Source organism: Pelophylax lessonae (genome assembly GCF_965119305.1).
Source record: "Pelophylax lessonae genome assembly, chromosome: 10".
NCBI lineage: Eukaryota > Metazoa > Chordata > Amphibia > Anura > Ranidae > Pelophylax > Pelophylax lessonae.
Genome location: NC_138777.1, coordinates 13,577,244 through 13,595,012, shown reverse-complemented (window position 1 = coordinate 13,595,012; position 17,769 = coordinate 13,577,244). Strand labels below are relative to the sequence as shown.

General features: G+C 41.0%; 1 protein-coding gene across 1 annotated transcript in view; it reads left to right on the top strand.

Moving 5' to 3' along the window:
• The window catches only part of TEAD1 (TEA domain transcription factor 1), a gene marked incomplete at its 5' end in the record, with an annotated part of 306,477 nt that overhangs the window by 366 nt on the left and 288,342 nt on the right, over nt 1-17,769 (top strand).

Sequence of the window (17,769 nt, the reverse complement as noted above, 5' to 3'; positions counted from 1 at the left end):
ACAAAACAAAGGCATGACAGTCCCAAGGGAGGGGGAAAAAAGGAAAAAAAAAAAAACACTGGTTCTGTGTTTATTTTTTTGGAGCAACATAGATTTTTTTTATTTTATTTATTTTTATTTCATTTTTTTTTTATTTATGTATCTGGATCTGTATTTATTTTTTTGGAGCAACATAGATTTTTTTATTTTATTTATTTTTATTTCATTTTTTTTATTTATCTGGATCTGTATTTATTTTTTTGGAGCAACATAGATTTTATTTATTTTTATTTCATATTTTTTATTTATTTATCTGGATCTGTATTTATTTTTTTGGAGCAACATAGATTTTTTTTATTTTATTTATTTTTATTTCATATCTTTTATTTATTTATCTTAATCTGTATTTATTTTTTTGGAGCAACATACATTTTTTTATTTTATTTATTTTTATTTCATATCTTTTATTTATTTATCTTAATCTGTATTTATTTTTTTGGAGCAACATACATTTTTTTATTTTATTTATTTTTATTTCATATTTTTTATTTATCTGGATCTGTATTTATTTTTTTGGACCAAAATAGATTTTTTTTATTTATTTTTATTTAATATTTTTTATTTATTTATCTCGATCTGTATTTATTTTTTTGGAGCAACATAGATATTTATTTATTTTTATTTCATATTTTTTTTATTTATTTCCTAGAGTGCTTATTACTAACCAACCAACCTAGTTATTTTACCACAAGGCCCTATGACTGTTCTTGTCAAGTCATAGGTAGTCATTCCCAATAGCTTTTTTTGTTTACTTTGATGACATGCAGTGACATTTTTTTATTATTTTTTTCTGCTGGACAACCCTTGAAGCATTTTTGCTATATAATTGGCATGTGCAAGAAAATATATTGGTGTGTGTGCCTTGTCTGCATAGATAGCCCCCCCCCCCCCCCCCCCTCTGTGAGGTTTAGAACATTTTGGTGGACTTCTCTGTCATTTCTTCATTGCATAAAAATGACATTAAGCAAAATGAGAACTTTTTTTATGTGTTTTTGTATATATGTTTGTATATAAATGTTTACAATAGTTGTTGGTAGGTTCTCTATTCAGATTGCAAAATTTTAAACCAAAAAACGTAATCTTAATTGCTGTTGAATTATAGTTTACGATACGCTCGTATTTATAGGATTGACTTGAGAGTTCTTTGGCCTTCTTTTTTTTTTTTTTTGCTTTCAGCAGTTGTTAAATTTGTAAGCTTTGTGTTATGCCCCTCAAAGTGGTTAATTGGGGGGTTAAAAGGCTTTCTTTTTTTTTTTTTTTTTCCCGTGCCTATGGTTGGAAGTTTTGTAATCTCACCTAAAGGATAAGGTGTTTTTTTTTTTTTTTTTTTTAAATTAATTTATTTATTTTTACATAGATTAGGACAGATTCTGGGCTTCTGCAGGCAGATTCTTTAAAAAAAATAAATAAATAAATAAAATTCTGCCTCCTGCAGGTGGGTTCTTAAAAATAAAGCTAAACAAAATATTCTTGTCCATGCAGGTGGGTTCTTAAAAATAAAATAAAAAATCTGGCTCCTGCAAGTGCATGTTTAAAAAGAAAACATTCTGGCTCCTGCAGGTGGGTTCTTAAAAAATAAAAATAATTGATATTATTAATAATAGTTAAAAATTCCGCCTCCTGCAGGTGGGTTCTTAAAAATAAAGCTAAACAAAATATTCTTGCTCATGCAGGTGGGTTCTTAAAAATAAATAAAATAAAAAAATCTGGCTCCTGCAAGTGCATGTTTAAAAAGAAAAAATTCTGCCTCCTGAAGGTGGGTTCTTAAAAATTAAGCTAAACAAAATATTCTTGCTCAGGTGGGTTCTTAAAAATAAAGCTAAACAAAATAAATCTTGCTCATGCAGGTGGGTTCTTAAAAATAAATAAAATAAAAAAATCTGGCTCCTGCAAGTGCATGTTTAAAAAGAAAACATTCTGGCTCCTGCAGGTGGGTTCTTAAAAAATAAAAATAATTGATATTATTAATAATAGTTAAAAATTCTGCCTCCTGCAGGTGGGTTCTTAAAAATAAAGCTAAACAAAATATTCTTGCAAAATATTCTTGACAAAAAAAAAAAAAAAAAATCTGGTTCCTGCAAATGCATTTTTAGAAAGAAAACATTCTGGCTCCTGCAGGTGGGTTCTTAAAAAAAATAAAAATAAAATATGTATTATTATTTATTATTATTATTAGTTAAAAAATCTGCCTCCTGCAGGTGAGTTCTTAAAAATAAATAAAACTTTTGGCTCCTGCAGGTGGGTTAATTTATTTAAAACAAAAGAGGGTTCTTAAGCAGAAAGTCTGGTTTCTGAAGGTTCTTAAAAATAATAATAATAATAATAATAATAATTATTATTTATTAATAATAGTTAAAAATTCTGCCTCCTGCAGGTAGGTTCTTAAAAATAAAGCTAAACAAAATATCCTTGCTCAGGTGGGTGGGTTCTTAAAAACAAATAAAATAAAAAATCTTGTTCCTTCATGCATTTTTAGAAAGAAAACATTTCTGGCTCCTGCAGGTGGGTTCTTAAAAAATAATAATAATAATAAACATTATTATTATTATTATTATTATTATTAGTTAAAAAATCTGCCTCCTGCAGGTGGGTTCTTAAAAATAAATAAAACATTTTGGCTCCTGCAGGTCGGTTATTTTATTTAAAAAAAAAAAAAAAAAAAAAAGAGGGTCCTTAAGCAGAATGTCTGGTAAAAAAAAAAAATGTGTGTATACATATATTTGTGTTGCACACATATTGTAGGGGCACAGCTGGCTGCGTTTTCATTTGTTCCTTCTTGCTTCATGCAGGGCCCCAGTAACTTTATAAAATTGAACAAGGAGGGGCGAAACGTGTCTTGCTCCGCCTACTAAAAGCTGTGTTGTTTTTGGTGAATAAAACATTTAGTCAATGCTTGCAGTTCGGGATGTGTGAATATTTACAAAGGTTAAATCTTATTTATTTTGGCAATATTTTACATGTAAGCGGTGTGTCCTCTGGGCATTGGATTGTCCACCCTGTTGATTGTTGTGTGTGTTTAATCTGCAAGGTATGGTTAATTATGGCTTTGTGATGTATTTAAGGATACAGAACCAGCAGTTAGATTGTCTGATGCTGCCTTTTCCCGCGAGAGGCTGAAGGCTATTTTTAATGATTAAATAATTCACTGTAAATCCCATAAGCACATTGCCTGAAGGGTTGGGCAACCCTCTATAAAGAAATCTGCTTTTACTTTGAAAGGGGTTTTTATACTGACACAAAGACAAATTGATTTTGCCAAGTAATTTGTGTGTTGAGAATGTTGCTGTCCTATATCCTCTCCATGCCAAGTCGGACTAGGATTGAGTTCTGGAGATGAAATGTTGTGTCCTCCCCCCTCCTCCCCTTTTTTATTTATTTTTTTTTACGGTGTTCTTGCTCGGTGAATGTAAAAAATCTCAGCAAACTGTTGGATTATAGGCCAATCTTTTTATTACATTTGTGACTATTGCTATGTTACATTGTATGTTCGCAGTTTAGACATTTTGGATAATGAATGGAGACTCATTCTGAAAATGATACCTTTTTTATAAACATTTTGTACAAGAAGTCTTCAGGTGATTGTAGCTGTATTCCTGCAGCTGCACAATTTTTCTTGTTCATTATTTTTTTTATTTTTTTTTTTATTATTATTATTATTATTATTATTATTATTATTATTATTATTATTATTTTTTAAGAATTACCTTCAACTATGTAGTGGAAGGGCCTACCTAACTGCATACAAATTGAAAGTGTTTAGGTTTGACCTCATATTATTATGTTATATGGTTTTGATACATATAAAGGAAAATTGTATAATTTATGGCCAGGCTAAGTCTCTGTAATCACAGCTGTAAATTGGTGAGATGTTGTTTGTGTGTTGTTATTATAAAAACACAGTGGAAATTGTATTTAATATTTTTTTTTAGCACAGGCTTTATGGGGGGGGGGGGGTCTAGATGATTATTATTAATTTGTATTAAAATTTTAATAAATATATATATATATAATTTATTATTAATAATAATAATAATAATAATAATATTTTTTCACTGTCCAAGCAGTACTACTTGGACTGAGAAGAGGGGGGTAAACCGCTCTCACTTGCGCGCTCTCTCTCTGGCTCACTTTTTCTTGCGCGCGCACTCTCTCTCTCTTGCTTGCTCGCTGGCCTGCTTTCCCTCTTGCTGGCTTGCTTTCCCTCTTGCTTGCTCGCTGGCTTGCTTTCCCTCTTGCTTGCTCGCTGGCTTGCTTTCCCTCTTGCTTTCCCTCTTGCTTGCTTTCCCTCTTGCTTGCTTTCCCTCTTGCTTGCTTTCCCTCTTGCTTGCTTTCCCTCTTGCTTGCTTTCCCTCTTGCTTGCTCGCTGGCTTGCTTGCTCGCTGGCTTGCTTTCCCTCTTGCTTGCTCGCTGGCTTGCTTTCCCTCTTGCTTGCTCGCTGGCTTGCTTTCCCTCTTGCTTGCTCGCTGGCTTGCTTTCCCTCTTGCTTGCTTTCCCTCTTGCTTGCTCGCTGGCTTGCTTTCCCTCTTGCTTGCTCGCTGGCTTGCTTTCCCTCTTGCTTGCTCGCTGGCTTGCTTTCCCTCTTGCTTGCTCGCTGGCTTGCTTTCCCTCTTGCTTGCTTTCCCTCTTGCTTGCTCGCTGGCTTGCTTTCCCTCTTGCTTGCTTTCCCTCTTGCTTGCTCGCTGGCTCGCTTTCCCTCTTGCTTGCTCGCTGGCCTGCTTTCTCTCTTGCATGCTCGCTGGCCTGCTTTCTCTCTTGCATGCTCGCTGGCCTGCTTTCTCTCTTGCATGCTCGCTGGCCTGCTTTCTCTCTTGCATGCTCGCTGGCTTGCTTTCTCTCTTGCATGCTCGCTGGCTTGCTTTCTCTCTTGCATGCTCGCTGGCTTGCTTTCTCTCTTGCTTGCTCGCTGGCTTGCTTTCCCTCTTGCGTGCTCGCTGGCCTGCTTTCTCTCTTGCTTGCTTTCTCGCTCGCTTGCTCGCTGGCCTGCTTTCTCGCTGGCTTGCGTTTTTCTCGCACGCTCAGTTTCTCGCTCTCGCTCCTGATCTGTCTATCTCCTTGAACGCTTTTTGTAAAGATGCTTTCTCGCTTACGCTCTCATCTATCTATTTTCATGAATGTTGTTTTTTCAAAAGACTGCTGAATTCTGCTTTTCATCAAACTACTCCTATGACTTTTTTTTTTATTTTTTATTTTTATTTGAAGTAAATAATCTGTAAAGTAAATATATTCATGTTTGACTTTGAGGAAGTGGGTGGTCTGAATTGGCTTTTTAGGCCGGATATATTCTGCCCAGCATTCGTGTCCTTCTTCTTTCTTTTTTTTTTTTTTTCTATTTATTTATTTTTTAATATGTTGTTGGGTCTTCTCCTTTTCCCGCTGACTATTTGTGTACACCAGCGGTCACTAAATGGCGGCCCGCGGTCCATTGGCGGCCCGCGCGATGCTTCCGCCCGGACCGCCACCTGTATTCTGCCCCCTCCTCACTGCGGCTCCCGGCTCACTTGCAGCCGGTGTCCTGTCAGGCCGCGAGCCGCGAGTAGGGGCGTGACGTCACGCGCGCGCCCTGCCCCCTGCTCCTGACTGATAGACATTGCGGTGTCCTGTCGGGCCGCGAGTAGGGGCGTGACGTCACTCGCGCGTCCCGCCCCCTGCTCCTGACTGCGGCTTCCTCTAAGCAGGGCAGCGAGCTAGGGTGTGACACTATGTGCACGCCCCGCCCCCCTGTTCGCGGCTTTTGGACAGCTCCTGGCTCCAGGTATGTGGAGCACATTTTTAGAGGGGAATATCTGCATTTAAAAAAAAACCTCTCAAGCTTTAACAAGTGTGCAGACAAGTGGCATATTTTGTTGTGCTCATTAGAGTGCCCCATAAAAGAAACAAAATATGCCCATCAGAGTACTCCCTTGACATAAAATGTGCCCCATATTTTATGCTAAGGGACAAGCTGATGGGCATATTTTATGTTAAGGGGCACGTTAATGGGCATATTTTATGTTAAGGGGCACGCTAATGGGCATATTTTATGTTGAGCGCAACGCTGATTTACACGTTTTGTTTTGCCCATCAGAATGCCCCCTAACATAAAATGTGCCCATCAGAGTGCACCTTATTTTATGTTAATGGTCACGCTGATGGGAATATTTTATGTTAAGGGGCACTCTGATGTGCATATTTATGCTGTGGTACACACTGATGGGCATATTTTATGTTAAGGGGCACTCTGATGGACATATTTATGCTATGGGGAACTCTAATGGGCATATTTTATGTTAAGAGCAACGCTGATTTACACGTTTTCTTTTGCCCATCAGCGATCCCACCATCATAAAATATGCCCATCAGGGTGCCCCCTAACATAAAATGTGCCCATCAGCATGACCCTTAACATAAAATATGCCCATCAGCGTGCCCCTTATTTTATGTTAAGGGTCACGCTGATGGGCAAATGTTATGCTAAGGGGCACGCTGATGGGCATATTTTATGTTAAGGGTCACGCTGGTGGGCACATTTTGTTCTGCCCATCAGAGTGCCCCTAACATAAAATGTGCCCATCAGCGTGACCCTTAACATAAAATATGCCCATCAGCGTGCCCCTTATTTTATGTTAAGGGTCACGCTGATGGGCAAATGTTATGCTAAGGGGCACGCTGATGGGCATATTTTATGTTAAGGGTCACGCTGGTGGGCACATTTTGTTCTGCCCATCAGAGTGCCCCTAACATAAAATGTGCCCATCAGCTTGCCCCTTATTTTATGTTAAGGGTCATGCTGATGGGCATATTTTATGTTAAGGGGCATGCTGATGTGCATATTTATGCTGTAGTACACACTGATGGGCATATTTTATGTTAAGGGGCATGCTGATGTGCATATTTATGCTGTAGTACACACTGATGGGCATATTTTATGTTAAGGGGCATGCTGATGTGCATATTTATGCTGTGGTACACTCTGATGGACATATTTATGCTATGGGGCACACTGATGGGCATTTTTTATGTTAAGGGGCACTCTAATAGGCATATTTTATGTTAAGAGCAACGCTGATTTACACGTTTTGTTTTGCCCATCAGCGTGCCCCCTAACAAAATGTGCCCATCAGAGTGCCCCCTAACATAAAATGTGCCCATCAGCGTGCCCCCTAACATAAAATGTGCCCATCAGAGTGCCCCCTAACATAAAATGTGCCCATCAGCGTGCCCCTTATTTTATGTTAAGGGTCACGCTGATGGGCAAATTTTATGCTAAGGGTCACGCTCTCGGACACATTTTATGTTAAGGGGCACTCAAATGGGCATATTTTATGTTAAGAACAACGCTGATGAACACGTTTTGTTTTGCCCATCTTTCTGAGTCATAGCACAGACTTCAGATCCGGACCTCGGCCCAAAGAAAATTTTAGCGACCGGACCTCCTTGAATTTTAATTCATTACCCCTGGTGTACACTATAAAAGTGCAACCCCTATTTTTTTTTTTTTTTTTTTTTCCCCCTCTGAGTGGTCCGGCGGTGTTTACACTGATTGGAAGCCTGTTTTTTTTTTTTTTTTTTTTTTTGGTTTTTTTCCCAATTCCTACCTCAAAGGATGCTCTATCAGACTGGCGTAGGGTTCTCCACCACTTTCTGTGGAATGCAATACAGCCGCTGAATTAATGAATGTCAAGAGGTTTAAAAATCCCAAAATGCGGCAGCTGATCTACATTTCAATGTTTCTAATACTGTGACTCCATTTTTCTATTTATTGGTACTTTTTTTTCCTACTATTTTATAAGAGGATAAATCTTCACATACTGCAGGATGTCGCCGGTGGATTTCTCTTTCTCTCTTCCTTGGCTGTTTTGGCTTTTGAAAAAAATGCCAATTATTTTACTGGTTACATCTATTGACTGGCTGGCAGACTTCTGAATGGAATGTCTGAAAGCATTGAACAAGCCTTGAGTGTACTTCTTTTTTTTTTTTTTTTTCTAAAAAAAAAAAAGATGGAAAGGGAAAAAAAGGAGGGCAGAACATTATTTGGGGCTGAAGGTGGGTGATAAAATATCCGTCCTTTCCTGTCTATGAGAAACCAAGTACTTATAATAGTATATACACAGATCAACGCACAGATCTTCCTTTTTTTATTTTTTATTTATTTAAGGCTTAATTATTTTCTAAAGATTATAAAAAGCACAAGATATAGATCGCGTTACGTTTTTTTGTATAATTCTTAGGTGACCTGCTTCACATGAATTTAGTTTGCTGAAATATTTTGGGGTTGATTTACTAAAACTAGAGCAATCTGGTGCAGCTGTGCATGGTAGCCAATCAGCTTCTGACTTCAACTTGTTTGATTTGAGCTTGACCAATAAGCACACGTTCACAGTGGACCATGCCTGGGTAATTCACGATGAAATGGCCACTTGTTGTCTCTCATCAGAAGCCTGTGTGACAGGGTGACAACACAGGAGAACGGTTCATAGACATGGACAGAGCGTTGTCACCCTATAATTGGAAGTACCTAAACATGAACCAGCATGGCTTTTTGTGGGGTGTTTTTTCCAGGCTTTTTTTTTTTTTTTTTTTTTTTGTGGGTGTTTTTTGAGGCTTTTTTTTGTGGGGTGTTTTTTGAGGCTTTTTTTGTGGGGTGTTTTTTTGAGGCTTTTTTTGTGGGGTGTTTTTTGGGTCTTTTTTAGGTTTTTTTTTTTTGGGGTCTTTTTTTAGGCTTTTTTGGGGAATTTTTTTGGGTCTTTTTTTTTTAGGCTTTATTTGGGTCTTTTTTTTTTAGGCTTTATTTGGGTCTTTTTAAGGCTTTATTTGGGTCTTTTTAAGGCTTTATTTGGGTCTTTTTTTAGGGTTTATTTGGGTCTTTTTTTAGGCTTTATTTGGGTCTTTTTTTTAGGCTTTATTTGGGTCTTTTTTTAGGCTTTATTTGGGTCTTTTTTTTAGGCTTTATTTGGGTCTTTTTTTAGGCTTTATTTGGGTCTTTTTTTAGGCTTTATTTGGGTCTTTTTTTAGGCTTTATTTGGGTCTTTTTTTAGGCCTTTATTTGGGTCTTTTTTTAGGCTTTATTTGGGTCTTTTTTTTTTTTTAGGCTTTATTTGGGTCTTTTTTTTTTTTTAGGCTTTATTTGGGTCTTTTTTTAGGCTTTATTTGGGTCTTTTTTTTAGGCTTTATTTGGGTCTTTTTTTTTTTTTTTTAGGCCTTTATTTGGGTCTTTTTTTTAGGCTTTATTTGGGTCTTTTTTTTAGGCTTTATTTGGGTCTTTTTTTTAGGCTTTATTTGGGTCTTTTTTTTTTTTTAGGCCTTTATTTGGGTCTTTTTTTGGGGGCTTTATTTGGGTCTTTTTTTGGGCCTTTGTTTGGGTCTTTTTTTTGGGCCTTTGTTTGGGTCTTTTTTTTGGGCCTTTGTTTGGGTCTTTTTTTTGGGCCTTTATTTGGGTCTTTTTTTTGGGCCTTTGTTTGGGTCTTTTTTTTGGGCCTTTGTTTGGGTCTTTTTTTTGGGCCTTTGTTTGGGTCTTTTTTTTTGGGCCTTTGTTTGGGTCTTTTTTTTTGGGCCTTTGTTTGGGTCTTTTTTTTTGGGCCTTTGTTTGGGTCTTTTTTTTTTGGGCCTTTGTTTGGGGTCTTTTTCTGTGTTTTTTATAGGGTTTTTTTCTTTTTTTGCAGGAGGGGGGGCGTTTTTCAGGCTTTTTTTTTTTTTTTTTTTTTGCAGGTGTTTGGAGGAAGGCATTGACATCTAGCAAAAATGCTTGTAATCTGCCAAAAAAGAGAAGCTTTTTTTTTTGGTTTTAGTTATATTTGTGTAAATGGAGACATTATAGGTGTTGGCAGATTGAATCCCTTTTATTGTTTTTGGTACACTGGTATTTGTTTAAAATGTTACTATTTGTTTAGCACAATTTTACACAGTGTAGCGCACAAGTTTTGTCACTTTTCAGTCCAGTGTTTTTATAATGAAAGCTGCATATTTCTCATAAACCCATATGAAAGGGTGACAACAGAGAAGAACTGTTGGTGAGACATGGGGTGACAATGGTCTGCCCCGGTCTCTGAAATGTTCTCCTGTGTTGTCACCCTGTCTTGGGTTCATGAGGAGAAATCTGCAACTTTCATTGAAATAATCCCTGGTGAACCCTTCCAGTCATAGGGTGACAACACTCTGTGCTCATCTCTTAACTGCTCTCCTGTGTTTCATGAGATTCCAATAGGAGATCTGCAACTTTCATTGTAAAAATCCCTGGTGATCCTGCCATGATGATTCATGTTTAGGCACTTCCAACTATAGGGTCACAATGCCCTGTCTGTCCCTATTTGGAAGTGTCTAAGCACGAACCATCATGGCAATGAAAGTTGCAGATTTCCTTTTGGAAGCTCATGTGACAGGTTCACAATGCAGGAGATTAGTTGATAGAAAGGAGCAGAGTGTTGTCACCCTATAACAGGAAGCGTGTGAACAAGAACCGGTATAACAGGGTCACCAAATAAATATTTTTTTCAATGAAAATTGCAGTTTATTGGAATCATGTGTGACAGGGTGACAACATGGGAGAACATTGTCACCCTATAACAGGAAGTGTTTAAACTTGAACCATTATGGCATATTTTTGTAGATTTCTTATTTTTGAAACTCATGTAAATGGGTGACAATGCAGGAAAACTGTTGAGAGATGAGGGCAGAGCGTTGTCACCCTATAACAGGAAGTGCCTGAACATGAACCAGTATAACAGGATCACCAAAGTATTATTATTTTAATAAAAGTTGCAGATTTCTTATTGGAATCATGTGTGACAGGGTGACAACACGGGAGAACAGTTGGGAGATGAGAACCGAGCGTTGTCATCCTATAACAGGAAGTGTTTAAACATGAACCATTATGGCAGAATCACCAAAGGATTATTATTATTTCAATGAAAGTTGCAGATTTCTTATTTGGAAACTCATGTAAATGGGTGACAACACAGGAAAACAGTTGAGCAATGAGGACAGAGCGTTGTCACCCTATAACAGGAAGTGCCTGAACAAGAACCAGTATAACACCAGGGATCGCTATTTCAATGAAGGGTGCAGATTTCTTATTGGAATCCTGTGTGACAGGGTGACAACATGGGAGAACAGTTGGGAGATGAGAACCGAGCGTTGTCATCCTATAACAGGAAGTGTTTAAACATGAACCATTATGGCAGAATCACCAAAGGATTATTATTATTTCAATGAAAGTTGCAGATTTCTTATTTGAAAACCCATGTAAGTGGGTGACAACACAGGAAAACAGTTGAGCAATGAGGACAGAGCGTTGTCACCCTATAACAGGAAGTGCCTGAACAAGAACCAGTATAACACCAGGGATCGCTATTTCAATGAAGGGTGCAGATTTCTTATTGGAATCCTGTGTGACAGGGTGACAACATGGGAGAACAGTTGGGAGATGAGAACCGAGCGTTGTCATCCTATAACAGGTAGTGTTTAAACATGAACCATTATGGCAGAATCACCAAAGGATTATTATTATTTCAATGAAAGTTGCAGATTTCTTATTTGAAAACCCATGTAAGTGGGTGACAACACAGGAAAACAGTTGAGCAATGAGGACAGAGCGTTGTCACCCTATAACAGGAAGTGCCTGAACAAGAACCAGTATAACACCAGGGATCGCTATTTCAATGAAGGGTGCAGATTTCTTATTGGAATCCTGTGTGACAGGGTGACAACACGGGAGAACAGTTGAGAGATGAGGACCGAGCGTTGTCACCCTATAACAGGAAGTGTCCGAACCTGAACCATTATGGCAGAATCACCAAAGGATTATTATTATTTCAATGAAAGTTGTAGATTTCTTATTTGAAAACCCATGTAAGTGGGTGACAACACAGGAAAACAGTTGAGCAATGAGGACAGAGCGTTGTCACCCTATAACAGGAAGTGCCTGAACAAGAACCAGTATAACCGGATCACCAGGTATTCTTTTTTCAATGAAAGTTGCAGATTTCTTATTGGAAGCCTGTGTGACAGGGTGACAACACGGGAGAACAGTTGAGAGATGAGGAGAGCGTTGCCAGCCTATAACAGGAAGGGTTCCATTATGGAAGGATCACTAGGGATTAATTCTATGGTTTATTTTGGAGATTTCTTATTTGGAAACTCATGTAAATGGGTGACAACACAGGAAAACAGTTGAGAGATGAGGGCAGAGCGTTGTCACCCACCCTATAACAGGAAGTGTCCAAACATGAACCATTATGGCAGAATCACTAGGGATTATTTCAATTATTTTTTTTTTTTTTTTGTAGATTTCTTATTTTGAAACTCATGTAAATGGGTGACAACACAGGAAAACTTGTGAGAGATTAGGACTGAGCGTTGTCACCCTATAACAGGAAACATGTGAACAAGAACAGTATAACCGGATCACCAAAGGATTATTATTTCACTGAAGGTTCCAGATTTCTTATTGGAAGCCTGTGTGCTAGGGTGACAACAGGGGAGAACAGTTGAGAGATGAGGACCGAGCGTTGTCACCCTATAACAGGAAGTGTCCAAACATGAAGCATTATGGCAGGATCACCTAGGGATTATTTTAATAATTTTTGTAGATTTCTTATTTGGAAACTCATGTAAATGGGTGACAATGCTGGAAAACAGTTGAGAGATGAGGACAGAGCGTTGTCACCCTATAAGAGGAAGTGCCTGAACAAGAACCAGTATAACACCAGGTATCGTTATTTCAATGAAGGGTGCAGATTTCTTATTGGAATCCTGTGTGACAGGGTGACAACACAGGAGAACAGTTGAGAGAGGAGGACCGAGCGTTGTCACCCTATAACAGGAAATGTCCAAACCTGAACCATTATGGCAGAATCACCAAAGGATTATGATTATTATTATTATTATTATTATTATTTCAATGAAGTTGCAGATTTCTCCTCCCCGGAAGCCCATGTAACAGTGTGACAACACTGGAGATCATTTGAGAGACAGCGACAGAGCGTTGTCACCCTAGAATTTGTGCCTAAACATGAACCATTAATGGCAGGCTCACCAGAGATTCTTTTTAAAGAAAGTTGCAGATTTCTTATTGGATGCTAATGTGAAAAGGTGACAACGCAGGAAAACAGTTGAGAGATAAGCAAAGAGTGTTGTCACCTGATAATTGGAAGTGCCTAAACCCAGGGGTCTCCAAACTACGGCCCTCCAGTTGTTCAGGAACTACAATGCCCGTCATGTCTGTGAATGTCAGAGTTTTGCAATGCCTCATGGGATGTGTAGTTCCACAACAGCTGGAGGGCCGTAGTTTGAGGATCCCAGCACTAAACATTATGACGGCATCGCCAGGAATTATTTTAACCACTTGCCGACCAGTCACGTTGACTGTACTGCGCCAAAGTGGCTCGTTCCCGTCCAGCGACGTAGACCTACGTCGCTGGACTCCTCCCCTTGTGGGCGGCGCGCGCGCGCCCCCGGAGGCTCTCTTCCGCTGTATTCAGTCACAGCGGGAGTCGGGCCAGGGGAGGAGCGGCGGCGATCGGCGCTGCTCTTCCCCGATCGTCTGGGATCTAGTGTGGAGATCTGCCTGCTTGTGTAAACAAAGCGGGCGGATCTCCTAAGTGACAGTGACAGATTGCAGGGTTCAGCATAGCTGAACCTGCGATCTGTGTCTGTGTCACTCAGTCCCCTCCCCCCACACATGTCAGTAAGCACCAGGCATACATTAACCCCTCCCTCTCCAATAAAATTAACCCCTTCCCTGCCAGTGTCCTTTTTACAGTAACAGTGCATATTTATAGCACTGATTACTGTAGTAATGTCACTGGTACCCCCAAAAATGTCAGTCAAGGGTCCGATCTGTCCGCCGCAATGTCGCAGTCCCGCAAAAAAAATCGCAGATCGCCGCCATTACTTGTTAAAAAAAATTACAAAAATCTTTCCCTTAGTAAACGCAATAACTTTTGCGCAAACCAATCAAAATACGCTTATTGCGATTTTTTTTTTTTTTTTTTTTTTTTTTTTTTTACCAAACATAGGTAGCAGAAAACAAATTGGCCAAAAATTAAAAAAATTTTAGATTTTTACATTTTTTTGGGGGGGAATTTCATATAAAAAAATGTGAAAAATATTGTTATTTTTCAAAATTTACGCTTTTTTTTTTTTTGTTTATAGCGCAAAAAGTAAAAATCGCACAGGTGATCAAATACCACCAAAAGAAAGCTCTGTTTGTGGAAAAAAAAGGACGTAAATTTAGTTTGGGTACAGCGTTGCACGACCGCGCAATTGTCAGTTAAAGTCGCACAGTGCCGAATCGCAAAAAGTGGCCCAGACGTAAGACAGCAAAATCCTCCGGTGGTAAAGTGGTTAATGAAAGCTGCAGATTTTGTATGGAAAGCCCGAGTGACAACACAGGAGAACTGAAAAAACGGGCGTTGTCACCCCTATAACTGGTTGAGATTGCTGGTAAGGTCATGCGGTTGCTTTGCTGTAGTTGGGATTTTCCATTGCGATGAGCATTACACAGAACTAAGAAAAAACAAACAAAAAAAAATGTGGGTTTTGCCAGAAAATTGCTCAGGTTGCTTTCTCCGTGTTTTACCCGCTTCCAGCAGATGCTTTCCCCCCAAGGCCATACGTGTGCATGACATGTTTCTGTGCAGTTATCTGGTTTCATGGCCGTTCTGTGAGATACATCCTGTGTGGTTTTGTAACCGCAGTTCCTCGCGGCGCACGTGTCTGTGATTTTTGGGTTGGTGTTGAGAACCACATAAATGTGTACACAAAAATATTGGCACCCCTGTCGGATAATGCACCACTTCCCCCCCCCCCCCAGAAAATTGCAATTACAAATGTTTAGGGATTCTATTTTATTTCTTTTGTTTTGTATTGGTGTGACACAAAAGAGTGGAGAAAACAAAAAAGCCAAATCTAACAAGTTCCACGCAAAACTCTAAAATTGGACTGGACAAAAATATTGGCACCCCTGTCGGATAATGCACCACTTCCCCCAGAAAATTGTTGCAGTTACAAATGTTTAGGGATTCTCGTGTTTATTTCTTTTGTGGTCAGTCAGCATTGAAAGGGGGCACGCAGTGGTCAGTCTGCATTGAAAGGGGGCACGCTGTGGTCAGTCTGCATTGAAAGGGGGCACGCTGTGGTCAGTCTGCATTGAAAGGGGGCACGCTGTGGTCTCTCTGCATTGAAAGGGGGCACGCTGTGGTCTCTCTGCATTGAAAGGGGGCACGCTGTGGTCTCTCTGCATTGAAAGGGGGCACGCAGTGGTCAGTCTGCATTGAAAGGGGGCACGCTGTGGTCAGTCTGGCATTGAAAGGGGGCACGCTGTGGTCAGTCTGGCATTGAAAGGGGGCACGCTGTGGTCAGTCTGCATTGAAAGGGGCACGCTGTGGTCAGTCTGCATTGAAAGGGGCACGCTGTGGTCAGTCTGGCATTGTAAAGGGGCAGGCTGTGGTCAGTCTGCATTGAAAGGGGGCACGCTGGGGTCAGTCTGCATTGAAAGGGGGCACGCTGGGGTCAGTCTGCATTGAAAGGGGGCACGCAGTGGTCTCTCTGCATTGAAAGGGGGCACGCAGTGGTCTCTCTGCATTGAAAGGGGGCACGCAGTGGTCAGTCTGCATTGAAAGGGGGCACGCAGTGGTCAGTCTGCATTGAAAGGGGGCACGCAGTGGTCAGTCTGCATTGAAAGGGGGCACGCAGTGGTCAGTCTGCATTGAAAGGGGGCACGCAGTGGTCAGTCTGGCATTGAAAGGGGGCACGCAGTGGTCAGTCTGGCATTGAAAGGGGGCACGCAGTGGTCAGTCTGGCATTGAAAGGGGGCACGCAGTGGTCACTCTGCATTGAAAGGGGGCACGCTGTGGTCACTCTGTATTGAAAGGGGGCACGCTGTGGTCACTCTGTATTGAAAGGGGACACGCTGTGGTCACTCTGTATTGAAAGGGGACACGCTGTGGTCACTCTGTATTGAAAGGGGACACGCTGTGGTCACTCTGTATTGAAAGGGGGCACGCTGTGGTCAGTCTGCATTGAAAAGGGGCACGCAGTGGTCAGTCTGCATTGAAAGGGGGCACGCAGTGGTCAGTCTGGCATTGAAAGGGGGCACGCAGTGGTCAGTCTGGCATTGAAAGGGGGCACGCAGTGGTCAGTCTGGCATTGAAAGGGGGCACGCAGTGGTCAGTCTGGCATTGAAAGGGGGCACGCAGTGGTCACTCTGTATTGAAAGGGGGCACGCTGTGGTCACTCTGTATTGAAAGGGGGCACGCTGTGGTCACTCTGTATTGAAAGGGGACACGCTGTGGTCACTCTGTATTGAAAGGGGGCACGCTGTGGTCAGTCTGCATTGAAAAGGGGCACGCTGTGGTCAAGTCTGCATTGAAAAGGGGCACGCTGTGGTCAAGTCTGCATTGAAAGGGGGCACGCTGTGGTCAGTCTGCATTGAAAGGGGGCACGCTGTGGTCAAGTCTGCATTGAAAGGGGGCACGCTGTGGTCAGTCTGCATTGAAAGGGGGTACGCTGTGTTCAGTCTGCATTAAAAAGGGGCAGGCAGTGGTCAGTCTGAAGGGGGCACACTATACCTTGATTACTGAAGGCCCCTTTCACACTTTTGTGACCTCAAAGTCACGCAATTTTTTACAGCATTTTTTTGGCGCAATGCCTATTACATTTATGCATACATTTTGTACGGCCCCCCAAAGATGTTACAAAAATCCAAATAGCCCTTGGCAGAAAAAAGGTTCCCCACCCCTGCTTTAACCACTTGCCGACAGCCAAAGTGGCCTGTGAGGCTCTGGGGAGCGCGCCGCCGGATGCACGCTCCCGCTCGGTCACGGATCCCCCCCCCCCCCCCGCCCCCGTGCGCCCTGCCGGGCACTCGCGATGTCAGTTACACCGGGAGAAAGGCAGGCGGCTAATGTAAACAAGCCGTCTGTCATTCTCCCCTGTGTAAGAATAGTGATCATACGGTTCTACTATGTAGGACAGTTGATCACTGTTCCTACACCTCAAGCCACAACCAATCACAGTTAGAATCACGACCTAACCGAATTCTCCTGTCTAAACCTATGCGTTAAAAACAGGGATTTAGTATGCGCACATTTGCAAATGCATGCGTAAGCTACAGGCCTCACCAAGGCACCCCAGTAATTCCTGTAGTCTCTAACTTCTGAGCAATGGAAGCACACGCAGTTTATTGGAAAGGCAGTGCTACAGCAGCTGTCTGTGTGAATTGTGCATTGGGGTGCCACAGTGTGCTAACACACGTCACATGTGTTAATGGGGGTTATGGTAATGCCGTGCAAAAGCATGTTTCAGCCCCGTTGCATGTATTAGCACTGAAATGTTACCGCAACGCACATTATTTGTGTTTAATGCATTGCAGCACACTAAGGCAATGCAGTTCCATTGCATTGCAGCACCCCACCATGCACAGTCATTCACTACTGTCTGTTGCCATAAATGGTGCATGCCTGTGCTTTTGGATATTTTGGTGCATTTCCAGCCCATTCATTTCAACGGGCTTCCTCCATGCAATGCACGTTGGTGCGTTAACGCAGCAAACCAGGACAGCAAGGCCTGAATGTGACCTCAGAAATTTGCATGCTGGCAAAAAAAAACTCTTGGAACCCCATGCCCCTTCCTCCACTCATTGGAGGCATCGTGTCCAGTAAAGCAGGGGAGGACTGGGGCAGGGGGGCAATTGCCGCCCTGGGCCACTCTGATTCTCTGTAAAAAGGCTGGACCGCTTCTGCCACAGACATGCCT